Source organism: Marmota flaviventris, chromosome X (assembly GCF_047511675.1).
Source record: "Marmota flaviventris isolate mMarFla1 chromosome X, mMarFla1.hap1, whole genome shotgun sequence".
NCBI lineage: Eukaryota > Metazoa > Chordata > Mammalia > Rodentia > Sciuridae > Marmota > Marmota flaviventris.
The window spans coordinates 93,565,961-93,577,679 of record NC_092518.1 but is presented as its reverse complement, the minus strand read 5'-3'; positions in this window follow the sequence as shown (position 1 = coordinate 93,577,679).

Below are 11,719 nucleotides of genomic sequence, written 5' to 3'. Positions count from 1 at the left end.
CCAATCAGGGTAAAGGTCAGCAGGGTGGGGAGAATTTACATCTACACCCATCCTACAGGCAGTAATGGGAGACACAAGCTGTCTGATCTGTCTATGAGGGCAGAAGGGTCCTGAGCCTATCCTAGAGGTGGTCTGATTCTTCATCACAACTCACAGCAATGCCTTCTGGCTAATCGCTAGGTGCTGTGGCCCCAGGACTGGGAAGCGGGTGCAGCCAGCAAGTTAAGTTTCCTCTTTTCTAATGCAACATGCCCCACGTTACATCATGCCCTACAAGTTGCAATACCTGCATACCTATGTTTATAGCAGTATAATTCACAATAGGCAAGTTATGGAAGCAGCCTAGGTGCCCATCAATAGAGAAACAGATAAAGAAAATGTGGTATATACACAATGGAGTTTTACTCAGCCATCAAGAAGAATGAAAGTATAGCATTTGCTGGTAAGATGATGGAATTGGAGAACATCCTATTACCTGAAATAAGTTAGATCCAGAAAGTCAAGGGTAAAATGTTTTCTCTCATATGCAGAAGCTAGACCAAAATAAGAGGGGGAAAGTTTGGGGAGAAATTCTATGAAAATAGAAGAGAGATCAGTGGAGTGGAGGAAGGGCATTAAAGCAGAGGGAGGATGTATGGGGAAAGAGAGGAGCAGTGAAATGAATCTGATCAAACTTTCCTTTGTACATATATGACTACACTACAGAGAATTTCACTTTTACGTATAACTGTAAATAAATAGAAAAAAAGATCCATAGAGTAGAGAAAAGGAAACAGGAGAAGGGTAGGGGGAAGGATAAGGGGAAGCACTAAGGACTGAATTGGAGTAAATTATATTAAATGCTTATATAATTATGTAAAAATGAACCCCAAATATATTATATATAACTATCATACACTAATAAAAATAAATAAATAATGATGATATATTGGAATACTCATTCCATTCTTCCCGCCAGACATGTGGCTCTGAATTACCCAAGAGGAAAGAAAATGGCACACATACAAGAGATGACTTGGTTTCCGAGGCTACAGATCAAAGCAACGTGATTACCTTCCAGTGATTTAGTTTCTGTGCAGGAAGCTGCCCTTGTTGCTCATCCCTTGCATTCCAGCTATCACAGAACACATCACTAACTGTGAATCCACCAACAAAGGACTTGAAAATGGTGTAGCACTGTTTTTTGTTCAGTTTCACCTTAATCAGTGCTTACACTTAGTTATTCAACAAGCAATATTAAGTAGTATGATAGGTATATAGAAGGATACAAATTTAATACACAGCCCCCATCCTGTAATAGCTTACAGTCTGTTTAGAAAGCAAATCTTACATGATGTTGATAAAGATTTCATGGAATTATGAGGATTTGGCATGGAAAAGAGTTGGATAGGTAGAATAAAAAGCATTTAGGTCAGTTTAAAATTTTATTTCTTTTGGTCTGAAGCCTTTATATGACTTATAGAACAAAGTAGAGATAATGTGCTCTTAAAAATAAACTATCAAGATCAAAAAAGAAGTTAGAAGAGCTTTTTGAGTTTAAGTTTAGGAAACATTTTCCAGTTGTTTTTACAAAAGGAATGGTCAGATTAATAATACAGTTGAATTAGTAGTAGTGTTTAAAATAGTTTCAGTTCTGAAATTTTACTAATAGAAATAAGTCTAGTGTAGTCATAAAACTGTCTGGATCAAAACTAAGCCATTAACATCTTCTAACATTGCTCTAAGTCAACTCCCACCAAAATTTCCTATATGCTTGATGATAACTATACACCATCTGCTCAATGGAGTGATAGAATAGTTTTTAGCTCAGAAGCAGGTGCACTGAACCAGAGGAGCAGAACAGAATCTGCCATCTCTCATGTGAGCGGGTATAGTTTGGGAGCAGGATGTTACAAGGGCTTGCTGATGCCCATGCAAAGCAAGATTGACTAGGCAAGCAAGTCTCTATACTCTCTCCCAAGATATCCATCTGGCTCTCTCCTTCACTCCACTAAGGTCTCAGGTTATGTGTTACTTCCTCAGAATGGCCATCTTTGGCTCAACCTATACAAAATCAAACCCTCCTTCATTTTCTACCATCTCATACTGATTTATGCATATTCAAATATGTAATTATTGTCTCTTTCCAATGAATGTTACAATGAAATCTCCTTGAGGGCAGAGATTTTCATGCCTTTGTTACAGGTATATCTCTAGATTTTAGAAAAATACTTGACACATAGAAGGGGCTTAATAAATATTTCTTTTAAAAAGTTATGTAAAATCCAACTAGGTGGGCTGGGGATGTGGCTCAAGTGGTAGTGTGCTGGCCTGGCATGCGTGCGGCCCGGGTTCGATCCTCAGCACCACATAAAAACAATGATGCTGTGTCCGCCGATAACTAAAAAATAAATATTAAAATTCTCTCTCTCTCTCTCTCTCTCTCTCTCTCTCTCTCTCTTAAAAAAATCCAACTAGGTGATTGGACACCATATTTTGAACCAATGATCTTGTATAGATTACTGCTTGCTGTAGAAATGGTTTGTGTGATTTGGGACGGCATAAAGGCACCCACTTTTGCACAGTCTCACTTAAGTTCCACCTTCTCCATGAAGCCTCTCTTCTCAAGTAACTCCATTCCTTCACTGAAATCCAACTACATTCAACTTAGTATGTAACTGCCCTTGTTGTATGTGAATAACATTTGTTTGAGTTTTTTGAAAGTGAAGATAATATCCTACTTTTCTCATCCTGTATTTCCTATCATGTGCAGTGCATCACAGAGCACACAATAGGCATGCAATATATTGTACCACTTGATGATTAATTTAGATGGGGAAATTGGCAAGCATAAACTGTTGGAGGTGAGCTTTTTTTCCTGAGACAACCTAATAATCAACTGGCATTAAAAAAAAATTACTCAAAAATCCTAACAAATGATTTTAACTGTAAAGGTAAATCTGATCCAGCAGTATCCCTTGGGCATACTTCACACTTGCTAATGAATAACTTAGGGTCCTAGAAAAATGAATTATGGGATCTAGGCTTTGAGGGGGGTTGTAAAGTGAGCACATTAATTTTTCCATCTGCCTCTGCCCTGGGCTATGTGGGGTGGGTTGGGCAGCCTGCAAAGATTGCTTCATGTTTTGCCCTTTCCAGATTTCTCCTATGAAGTAGACATTGCATTCTTTCTAAAATATGAAGAAATTGGAATTTGAGGTGATTTTTGGAGGCAGCAAGGTTTCTAGCCTGGCCTTAGATTAAGAACATGCTAGTTCCTCTCTACTGCCACCACAAATTTCAAGAGCTTCTGGATGCTCAAAAACCAAGTTGGGGACTACTTCATCCCGGAGAATTCTAATGCAATCTGGAAAATAGTTGCTTCCTAAACTCTACCTCAGTAGACTCTACCTCAGTGACTTTTGGCTTCCAGGTTAACTTGCACTGAGCTCTCATATCCTACTCAGGGATGGTGTCCTGCTCATGGTACAGGTTAGCCATGGGGCTCTTCATGTGGCAACTGACCTAAAGGTTCATTGCCATACCACTTAGAATGTTCTGTGCTTACTCTCCATTTCATTTCAAAATGCACCAAATCAATTAGTTTCTTGCTCTTTTGCCTGCAATATTCTCTGCTGAACTGATTTGAGATATGGATTTCCCTTAGGCCAGCCTGTATTTATTGCAAAATCTCTTACAGCTGATGATAGAGAACAGAATCAGCCTTCCTCTCAGGGTGCTATCCATCTTCAACGTCAGTAACTCCTAATGTTTTTGGAGTTTTGAGAGTCAATTTGATTTTGCAACACCTCTGCTCCCGTTTTTGCCTCTAAGGAAGCGTTAACATTTGGCAGACAATTTTAATGACAGTAGAAGAAGCAGTGCAAGTAACAAGGGTTTTGGAGAAAGCCAGTGAACCTGGAGTATAATTGGGGGACTTAACTGTGATTTTTCAATTGAGTCTTTGTGACCTGGGCAAGGCACTTGACTCATTTGGGGCCTTAGTTTGATTTGCGAAATGTAAGGGTGTACTTGGCCAGTGTTTCTAAGCCCAGATGTAACTCAGGATAATTAGGCAGAGGTGGCAGTAACAACTAAAAATACTAATTATAGAGCTTTACTCTAGACTTACTGAATCAGAACATATCATGGTGTGTATCTCTATATATTTTAGATAACATGACCAGTAATTCTGATGTATAAATTAGGTTAAGTCTAAATCAGGGTTTCCCAACCTTTGATATACATAAAAAGCACATAGAGATCATTTAATCTGGCTACTATGTCAATAATAGCAAGATTGAGAATCCCTGTATTAGATAATCTAATTTAAGATCTCTTCAAATTTTACATTGCTTTATATAACTCTGGAAATAATTATAATAAAGTTACATGTTTTGATCAATGAGCAATGGTCACTAAATCAGATTTTTTTTCCTAGCCAAAACCCCTTGGCAAAAGAGGAACTTTTCCAATAAGCCTTTCAAGATTTTATTCAGTTTTATTTCCCTGAAAATAACAATTGAGTACTGAGAATGGAAGAAATGTTGAGTGTCAGAGCCTAAAAGACCTTCAGCAATCAATTCAATTCAGCCCTTTCAATCCACAGATGGAGAAATCAAGGCTTGCAGAGGGGAAGTGGACAGACTAAGCTGTGTTGTTTTAAGGAAATTCTCCACATAACTGGGGGTTGTTAGGGTAATTAATTGTTTATAAAATGTCAACGGTACTACCTGCTTCTAATTGGTGCACATTCTCCAAATAAACTGGATAAGAAGACTCATGCTCTTCTCATTTGAAGATCACCTGGATTTCATTTCTATTCACATATTGAGAGTAATTTTCTAAAAATCTAAAGTTACCTGATTCACTGAATACACCCATTCTAATAGGGAAGGCTTTGGAAGAATTCATTTTGGCCTGCAGTAATGATAACAAATACTTATTGAGGATTTACAATGTGCCAGATGTTTTATAAGTGCTTTACATGATCTAAGTAATCCTTCCAACTCTATTTCACAGATGAGGAAGCTAAGCAACACAAAGGTTAAGTCACCTGTCCAAGGCCACACAACTACTTAGTGGTGGTATCAGGACTTCAGCCCAGAAGTTGGATTTTAGGGATCAGGGTATTGGACACACAAAAAAAGAGTGCCTCTCAGAGCTTGCTTGCAGTTATACTAGTAACTAAGAGCTCCTGGACAGAAGGGACTATGCCACTTGTTTTCATATCCAAAATCTAGCACAATAATTGACACGTTGTTGGAGCTCATTATTTGTTAGATGCATAAGTGAATTAATGATTGCTACAATTTGATGCTCTTGGCAAAGAAACCTAGAGACAGGTGAAATCATTCCCTTCTTGCTGCCCTTTCCTTGGGTGTTAGTAATAGTTTACACAGGTCCAGATCATCCTCTCTTTAATGTGAATAATTGGAACTTCTTCTAAGGCTAGTGTTGTTTATACTGGGAAGGTACAATGAGGACAGCCATTGTGAGATGCTATCTATCTGACCTAGATGAGAATGCTCCAAAGCAAGGCTTTGTGCACAGGCTGGGCTCTGTGTCTGAAAGAATGCTGCCTCTGCTTCCCACTACCAATGTAGATGTGAGGAGATGAATTTATAAACCTGTCTGAGAAGATCCCCATTCTTCAAAGAGGAGGTGTGAGAAGAGGTCAATCAGAACTCAGCTCAGATATTCTTCCCCCTTTCTTTTACAGAAGGAAACTTGTCTTATGGAAAGAGCATGGACTTTGAAATCTAACAGACCTGGAGTCTCATTCTGATTCTGCTACTTACTACCTTAGTCACTTGATTTGTATGAGATTCAGTTTCATCATAATGCTTGGAATTTTGGGAGATTCTCCCTCACATGGAAGGCCTTTAGCAAGTGTTAATTCTTTCTCCTCCTGCAGATCCAGGTCTCTGTTTTGCCCTGAATCTTGTGGAAGGAGTCTGATTCATCGGGTTGAACTCCAAGTATAGCTTGTCAGCACATAACAATCTAATGCCATTTATTCCCTTTCTTCTTCCCTTACAACAGCAGAACTGTAAAGTGGTATCTATAAGCTGACCCTGTGATATTGAAACCCAGAAAAATCTTCAAGATTCAAAGAAGTCCAAGGATTGCAGTGATCAGACAACTGCTGAAATGGGCCATCATGTTGAGTTGGTATAAGAAGAAATCAAACCCTTTTGTGAGTCAAAAGGGTTGTAGTGAGCCTACATGCCATGAGAGGAATTTTTTTAAACCAGGGATTGAAACCAGGGGCACTTAATCACTGAACTACATCCTCAGCCCTTTTTAAATTTTTATTTTGAGACAGGGTCTTGCTAAGTTTCTGAGTCTGGCTTTGAACTTGTGATCCTCCCGCCTTAGCTCCCTGAGCTGCTGGGATTATAGAAATGTACCACTGCAACAGGCCGAGAAACTTTTTTTAGACATGCTAGTACAATGGGGATTTCTGTTCAAGGAGATTTGCTGTCTCAAGGTGATTACATAGCAAGGCTACTGGAAATTAGTTCAAGAGCAAAGAGAAAGCCCCTAGTAGTAGAATCCTGCAATTCAGAGGTAAATTGTATTCCAAATACTCAAGTCATTTTGAGGCAGTATTGTTTCTGAGAGCACAAAAAGTTCTCCCAGGATGTAAAAGCTTGTTTATTATGAATACCGAAAAGCCACCAGCCATGATTTTCTCCCTACTCATGACAGAATTTCACCAAGTTCACAGATGCCCTTGTGTCATATTTGTTATTAATAACACTTAAAGGCCAGTATATCTCGACAGCATTTGAATTAAATTTGTATATACTTCTGTGATTGGAAGAAGAGCTGTAGACTTTGGGCTATAATGAGAAATCTAGGACCTTCAACTAAAGGATCAGAGTTGTTTCAATATCACAAGGACATAACCCACCTTTCCAGGGATATTTATAAGAGGGAAATCTTAAGGAATACTTGATGTGTACTTCACGGGAACATTCTAATCCTGAGCGTTTCTGGCCCAGATCTACCACTAGTCAACTTTGGGACTTTTAGAGATTCACTTCTCTGAATCCAAGTTTTCAAATTTGTTAAAGGAGAGGGATGAACTACACAATGTTCTTCTACTGTTCTTGTTTATGCTCTTGTTTATTGTCTACAGTAGTGCCAGAGACAGAACTGATGTTGAACTTATTCTAGGAGAGTAAGCTAGGGCTTGCCTTCTCCTTTGTCAAAGGCAAAGTACCAATTGATACCTTTATCTTATTTCAGTATTATTAAGGTGTGACCTACCACCTTTAAGGAAAGAAGTTGTGGAGGAGGAAGAGGCAGAGAGCAATGCCTGTGCTCTGAGACTACACCATGTGTTTTGTATTTGCCTAGATTTACACGTGGCCTAAAGCCTGTCTGTTCTGTGCCTGTATTTTTTCAACTTTCATCCATTTCATTGGTTGTATAAATTGGCTTTAACCCAATTCTCTCTGTTTTGGTCATTAAAGTTCAAATTGGTTCCTGGCTCATGTACAATCGCCTTCTTTCTTTGATAGTGGAATAGATCTCACTCCCCAAAATGATGATTGGAAACTTGAAAGTGGGCTAGTTACTATTCTTTTCATTGTATTCAGTTTCCTCCCATTTACCTTCCTTGAGATTTGTTCTTTAGAGTGGTGTCCAGCATCTTGATACTCAAATTCCTTTCTGATGAAGTGAGACCCCTTCTGTGTGGGGAGGTTAGTAATCTAGTGCCCTTTGGGGGATATGTTGTTAGGACTGCCACATCAAATAGTCTTAAAGTGAGAAATTGAACCAAAACAGTGTAGTCTTAATTCTGGGAAGTTCTTCAGCTGAGAAGTTCTTCTCAATGTTTGCCAAGAGTTGAGAGGGTCCCACCTTACCTCACCATATGAGGGAACTATATCTGACACAATGGTGGTTTATCCAATCCATAATGCACTGGTAAATGTTTAACCACTTGCTTTTTTGGGGGAAAGGCCCAACCTGTAGCATTTGTCAATTTCCATGGTGAAAACACTCCTACCATGGTTGATTGCAAGCTAGCAGCATGATGTCACTATATATGGAGTTGGAAAGAAATGGACCTTAGGAGATGGTGTAAGCAAACTCCAGCACACTACCCACTGAATTTGTACAACTGGACCATACAGCCCAGTCTTTCAACCTGGGGTCTCTGGGGCTAGCAAGGATTTGGAAGGAAAGGGAAAGTAGTTCTTATACTCCATCTTGCCTTGTCCACTTACTCCTTTGGAAAGAGGTATCAGAAAATAAAAGTAATATTGGCCATGGAAATAGTAGAGGCCACTTCAAAGAATTCTGAGTGTCCCACCTGAATTGCATCCCTGCAGGCTTCTCAGATGTTTATGTGGTGACCTGGAGCAACAGCAGAATTCATGTCTTGCCTGGATGGCAGAGAAACCATTTTTAGAACTTATATGGCTCTCTTTGTGTGGATGGAAGAAAGAAAGGGAACATTAAATCAGTGTTTGTTCTTCAGCCAACTGTGCTTTCCTACAAACCCATATATATTCAGATCTATGGTAGGAAAGTGGAGACTGTTAAATAAATAACTCCCATCTACTTCTTGGAATGTCAAGGTTTGACTCCACACTAACACAGCCAGCCTGAACAAAGGAAGTTAGTGCTTTGGGTTGCTGTAAAGGAGCTTTAGGCTCAGTTCTCTAGAATCTGTTTCTTTTGTATTGGGCAAAATAGAGGTGAGCATCCATGGTTTGGTTGGCTGTGAAATGAGGATATTTGGCATCATATGTAATATCAGAGCCACAAGGACAACTCCAGGTTCTGAACATTAAATCTTAAAGCTAGAAGAACCATAAAGAAACATATTTTAGTGCCAAAGAAGCAGCATTTGAACTCCTTCAAGAATGTTAGTGCTTAACATCAAACAAAAACAACCTGAAAAAGGACAACCATCTTGGAAAAGGTTTACCATGATACAAATGTACACTGTATTCCCAGTTAGGCACATTTTCCTGGACAACTCTCCTTGTATACACTTTCGCTGGATGCCGTCTCTTTTGCCATGGTCAATACAGAGAAGGGTACTGTTATGGTTTAGATATGAGATATCTGTGAAAAGCTCATGTGTGAGACAATGCAAAAATTTTCAGAGGTGTAACCTAATGAGTGGATTAATCCACTGATAGGGATTAACTGGATGGTAACTGTAGGCAAATAAGATGTAGCTGGAAAAGGTAGGTCACTGAGGCATGTCTTTGGGGTATATATTTTGTCCCCACAAGCAGAGTTCTCTCTGCTTCCTGTTTGCCATGTCCTGAGCTGCTTTTCTCCACCATTTCCTTCCACCATGAAGTTCTGCCTCACTTTGACTATGACATCAGCCATCTATGGACCAAGACCTCTGAATCTGTGAGCCCCATAGCACAAAAGAAAAAACAACTAACTGAAAAAGGTACATATATCAGGTAGGATGGTATTGATTGGAGAATGCAGGTATTTACCATTACAACTACCACCAAAATGGTAGGTTCAGGTAGCTAATGTTAAGAATATAGGTGCCACAGTCCGGCTGCAGCAAAATAACCGGGGGGTGACGAACAACTTGTGTATGTTGATACAGCAGGAGTGGAAGCCATTTATTGCAGGACAGGAGCAGTATTTATACATTCCACAGAGCTTATCTAATTAGCATAAACTAGATACATCAGTCAACCAATAAGGAATCTCTACACTTAATGGCTCGCTTTTGTTACTTCTCAAACCACTCCCTCTGGCATTTTGCCAGGCACCATCCAGACTTGTTTACGAACTTTAACATTCCCCTGGCAAAATGCCAGGTGTTATTTTGACTTGTTTACAGACTCTAACAATAGGGACACTTAAATGAAACAGTAAACTATGATTGAACATTAGATTTAAGTGTAGAATTCCATATACTTAAAAATCCTCAGGATGAAAACAGCCACACCATATTCCTCCCAGCATGCTTTGATTTTTTTCACTACAATTTAGCTCAGAGTAAATTTCGTTCCTGGGTCCCTAAATACCTTTTAAAGAAGACACCTTTACATTTAATTCTCTAGAAAGGAAATTGCAATACACCTTGATAAATATAGAGATTCATTTCTTGGCACCTAAAGAGTTCAGAGACCTATAGTTCAAAAGAATTGCTTAGAATGTGATTGTAGCACAGAGATCAGTCACCAAATTGAAGGTCACACAGTAAATCTGATTCCTTTATTTGGTTTACTCCAAACATGAGTTTATCTTTGATGGATCTTATGAGATATGTACAGCTGTGTCTGTCTAACCAATTGCTTAGTAAAGGATTCACAAGTGATTGTTCAAAATTGTTTTATAGTTAACAACTAACATTTATTTATTTGACAGCTAATATTTATTGAGTATTTTTTATTGATGTGCCAACTTTTCCCCCAAGGACTCTATAATATCTCATATAATCCTCCCAACAAGCCTCTGAAGGAGGTAACTATTATTATTCCATTTTATAGTTGAAGAAATAGACACAGAAAGGTGAAGTAAGTGGTAGAATCAGCCAAAACCTTGACAGTGAATTTCAATAATCTTTGCCTTTATCCACTACAGTAATCTTACCATAGGCACAGAGTTTGATTAAAAACAAAGCAAATCAAAAACTCCTAGGTTTATAATCAGAAAATCTGAGTTCTGATTCTGTCACTGACTTGTGACACCTAGGGAAATTCCCTCTATTTCTTCATGCCTACGTCATACAATGTCAAGAGAATATGATTAAAAGGATGTTAAAGAGCCATACACTTTTCAAAAGAAAGTTGTAGGGATCTTTGGTGTTACTGTTCCTCACTGTCTTTCACAGATTCCATGAAAAAGATTTGCTTTTGCTGGCTGTGTGTTTTGCAGTTTGACCCCCATTGTTCTCCTTTCAGTCTCTTCAGGAGAAAAATCCTTAGAAGTTTGACTTGAAAAATGTCCAGCAGAGCAGTCAACCCTTTGCTTGTTCAGGCAGGATTGCTCTGCATGAAACACCCCATGTGTTTTTGTTTAGTGTTTCCAATCTTCTGAACAGATTATGCTTCTTTCCCTGAATACTTTATTGGAGATTTTCTCCAAATCTTTTCTTTATTCTATAAGGTCTATGTTATAGGGAGTTGTAATCTCCCAACTTCTGGCCAGATAAAGCAGTGAAGTACTGAGGAACTATTTTTTGAAAGCTGTATCCATGCCTATTCCTTAGCACCATTATCATTATTGGAAAGTACTGGAATTTGTATGCACCATGAAGAAAGAAAAGGCCCTGGTTCTCAGGAAACACTAATTTTGACTATTCTGGGGGTTGAAAAGAATCCCCCAGTAACTGGGTAGGTATATGTTTATTATTATACAAACTAGTAAGCTGTGACAGGAAATCTACACTGTGGTCCAAATGCCAACACTAGTGAGAATCTTAGCCAAGGAAGAAAGTCAACATTCTATTTTTCCCATCTTTTTCTTCCCCATCCTGTCTCCTTCCCTGCCAGAAATATTCATGGCTCTCTGAATAATCTGAAATAAGATGACCAGGTAAGTTATCATCCAATTCAAGACACTCTTTATTTTTATTTTTCTTGTTCTAGGAATTAAACCACATTCTCAACTACATCAAGATAGCAGGAGCAAACCAGACTGTTTTGGGCAAACTAAGGAGCATGGGTTTCTTATCCTCCAAAACCTGAGGGTGTGCATTCACAATAGAGAATCCTATTCTAGGCCTATGTTTGAC